Raw genomic sequence first — 3736 nt, forward strand, 5'->3', positions numbered from 1 at the left:
TTTAAATTTACTTTGTATTAAAATTATTGTAATTTTCTTAAAAGAGAGAGAAACTCACACATTAGTTTTTCTTCCCTTTTAGGGTAAGTGAAGAGGTTTCTGTTTCGTTTATTTTTCTACGAACAACAATGAGATAGCTCTCTTTTATTCTTGAATCAGTGTATAGATGGTTTTATACAAGTTGAAGAATACGAGAGCATCTTGATGTCCTTGTGTATATGTTCAGGTTTGGTTAGATATATAATTTGATCTAGCAGTAGTAATTAAAGTATTATTAGAAGTTTTAGAGGTTCAATTTTGAGTTGAGTTGATTTATTTTTGTTGCGTTTAATTTTCTCTCAGTTATTGCATAGTTTCATTCAGGGTCGATCGACAACCTTTCTTTAAGGTTACTGTTTTTAATTATAGCATACTAAAAGTTGGGTGATGGTTTCTATGAAAATAGGTGGTTTGATTAGGTTTATTTGGATTTGAATTGGTTTGATTTAGGGATTGGATTTGGGACTTTATCTTTCAATAAATGGTTTTGTTAATGAAATGAAATGCATATTAAAAAAAAAAAACTCCAATTGAATTTTTAAATTTATTCCTAAAATAATTTTATTTTGCAAACGCCACCATTTTTTTAAAATGTTATCCACTAAAATTTTAAATTTGCCTTATTTTTTTTAATTTACTCAAAAAATAATTTATTTATAAAAACTCCATCCAAATTTTTTAGTTGTTTCACTTTAATATTAGAAATTTAAATTTTATAATAACTCCATCCAATTTTTTAGATATTTCACTTTAATACTATAATTTTAAATTTACTTCCACTAAGTTATAAAAATTATCGTCAAAATAATTAATATATATATATGTGTGTGGAAAACTATAAAAATTAGAATAAATAGTAATGTGTTATGTCATTAAAAAAACATAATAAAAATTCTTGAAATTTAGCAACTATAGGTAAACGGATAAAAAAATTTTGGTCAATCGAATTTTCACTTTTAATATTCAATAATAGAAAAAATATATATTTAACTGCATTTAATTAGTATAATTACATGAGATTTGTGCTTTTATAAATATGCATAAAATTAAAATATATATATTTTTTAAATATATAAATATAATTATGTTTAAAACAATATAGAAATCAATTTTTTAAAGAAAAAAAAATAATCAAATGAAATAGTACAAAATTTGCGGAGTTAACCTTGAAATCACATTTTCATTTCAATGGGTATAAAAATTTGCTAGCAGTAATTTATAACATTACCCAAAGCAATAAATGGAGCTAAGCAAGAAAATTTTCCCAATTGACCCACATGCCGACGTGCCATACTGCTATTGGTCACTTTCCTATGCGGCCTAAGCCGAGTCCGCAGAAGATAAGTACAACAAAAGCCAAGATATGGTCTGGGGAGTATGTTTACAGTGCTCGAAAATCTACGTACTTCACACATAAAATTATAACAAAAATGCTTCACGACTCAAATTGAGCTAGCTCAAAATGACATATTAATAATTAAATTGAAATTTATTACCATTTTATCCTTTTAAGATATAAGCCATTTAGGGTGACTTATGAGCCATTTAGCTCATTTATAAGCCACTTAACTATAAAGTCTGTTCATTTAATATCTACTTACTAAACAACATTTTTCAATGTGAAATTAATTCATTTGCAGCTGTTGGAACTCTAAAAATTGAAAGCTTCCATGAAAGCTCTTTATGACTATAACCTACTTCATGGCTTATGGAGATGAATAACCTTCATTATTCCATTCATCTAACGTTCATATCCTATTGTACTCTCAAAATATGAGGGTCACAAGCAATAGAAGAAAAGAAAAATTTTATGTTGTCTTCCATGGTCTTCAACCTGGGATTTACACCTCATGGCAAGAATGCGCCCCACATGTTATTGGTGTAAGCAGGAGCTTGTACAAATCATATGACACAATGGAGGAGGCCTTGCATACATTCAATCATGCTAACAATCTGCCTATGAATTCATATCGTGGTGGTGATGGAATGTCTCTTGTTGCTTCATCTGGAATCTCAACAACTTTGGGTAATGAAGAGCCATGTCAACAATATCTTTCGACAATCAATATGGAGTCAAAGAAATCCTTAATGTTTGGAAAGGAAGACCCACGTGAAGAATCTCCTTCAATAAGTAATCTGCAGTTAAGAAATATGGAGTCCAAAAAATTGGATTATAGTGCTTTTTTCTACGGATTTGTTGCTGGGATCATTTTGGGGGTTTTATTCGGATGTTACTTGATGTAGTTTATAGTAACTGGAAAAAAATAAAGTGATTACCCTTTTGATGTGTTATCTTAAAGCCTAATGTATATATTAGTAGATTTAAATTATGAAATTGTTTTGGTGGATTAAAGATTTTGTCATGATATTTTTCTCATTTTCTAGAAATATTTAATTGTGGTATGACTTCCTTAAATTTAAAATATCTGCAAAAATTTTGTAAATTGTGTTTCTTTATTTTTTTTTTTTACAATCAAAATGATTTGAATTACAATGCCAAAGAAGCATAGGAGATTATAAGACAATTCAAAATTGCTTGCATAAAATGAAGTAAGTTACAAGGAAAACAATTGTAAAAAAAAATATGATAGCCACGTTTGAAGGATCACCTTACTAATCTTTCTTGTTGAATCATGGAGGGCTATAGCTTTTAGATTTTAAGGTCTTAGTTTTATATTTACATATAACATTTAGAGTTTCAAATCTTTATCTTTATAAAAAATAATCATTTTTCATGTTTGAGCAAAATAAGACATTATTTAACACAACATGGAACATAGCTCTTCATTAACAAAAAAGTGAACACAAAAACAACACAAATGAAACATGATAATAGAGAAACATGACAAGGGAATAAGATAAAGAAGATAACAAGCTAATTTTTGAAACATAACCATAGATAACAAAACATATCCACGAAACATAGAATTAGAAAACAAATCATTTCCATAGCTTCACACAAGACGCCAACTTGACACATTCTTCATTCAGCATGAGGTAATGACTCAACACCGGGTAATGATTGAGCAGATGCTGAGGTATCAGAGATGACAATAACATTGTTGTCATTGTTTGTTGCATTTCCATTTGTTTGAGGCAACTGAAGGAAGATATCATAAGACTTCAAGAGTAGTGGCTCATCCAATAAGGTAGCAGTGATGTATTCCTTACCCAGATCAAGAACCAATCTTTTCGATGTCGATTCACTTCAGTTTTTAGCTCCTCCAACTGTTGCTTAGTGCTATTGTACATTGTTTCCAGCGTTGCCGGAGATGCAGGCAAGTTAATGGACCTCCTAATCCTTCTCTGTGGTGTTGTATCCATGGGAAAGAATTGAGCTAATGAATGTAATTAGATTGATACCACTAAACTCAGTTAATCTCCATATATATATGTTGAACGTGGAGACTTTTACACTGGGAATGAATGTTTCATTGTTTAACGTGAGACTTAATAAGACATGTTGGTGGCTGGAGTAAAGTAGCTCTCATATAGGGTTCTTAGCTTAGTTTAATGTGCATGCATGATAGACATGCAATGGACATTCATTGTGGTGGATATACTGATTCTATTTTAATGATTATGCTTATGAGAAACAGATCACGAAAAATTACTTTGTTGATTGTGTTGGCTTATTCATTCTATGGTTATGAGATTGTTTTATCTATTTTTTGTCCAGTGTCCTTAGGTTGTTTGT

Source organism: Hevea brasiliensis, chromosome 16 (assembly GCF_030052815.1).
Source record: "Hevea brasiliensis isolate MT/VB/25A 57/8 chromosome 16, ASM3005281v1, whole genome shotgun sequence".
NCBI classification, from domain to species: Eukaryota; Viridiplantae; Streptophyta; class Magnoliopsida; order Malpighiales; family Euphorbiaceae; genus Hevea; species Hevea brasiliensis.